The sequence below is a fragment of the Pteropus vampyrus genome, unplaced genomic scaffold (genome assembly GCF_000151845.1).
Source record: "Pteropus vampyrus isolate Shadow unplaced genomic scaffold, Pvam_2.0 Scaffold2, whole genome shotgun sequence".
Classification (NCBI taxonomy): domain Eukaryota; kingdom Metazoa; phylum Chordata; class Mammalia; order Chiroptera; family Pteropodidae; genus Pteropus; species Pteropus vampyrus.
Window position 1 is genome coordinate 26,285,203 of NW_011888783.1, and position 439 is coordinate 26,285,641.

Here is a 439-nt window from a genome sequence, read left to right on the forward strand (position 1 = left end):
GATTTCAGACATTCTTCTCCAAACTTGATATTTATCTTCAAAATGAATCCATTTTAATCTTTATCTTATTCTAATGGGTCATGATTAGTTTTCTGGGAAGCACAATCTCTCTGACTGATACCTAGAAAAAAATCAGTGCAATGTGATTGCCTGATTGTAGGATCCTTGCTACAGCAACACAACTACAATGTTGGCCACGCTCAATGTTGCATACTCAGTAACAAGCACTATTAGTGATCCTGAAGCTTACAAGCTGCTGCAGAAAACCCCTTGGCAGTGTTTTTCTAAGTGTGGTTCAGGAATTGCACTTCTCCGAATGACATAGAGAGCTTATTAAAATGCAGATTCCTGGGCTCTATCAATCTCTCTAATGTAAAAAGCCCAGGAACCTGCATTTTAAAAGTTCCTTTTATGAAGTTCTTCCCTAAATGTGTCTCTC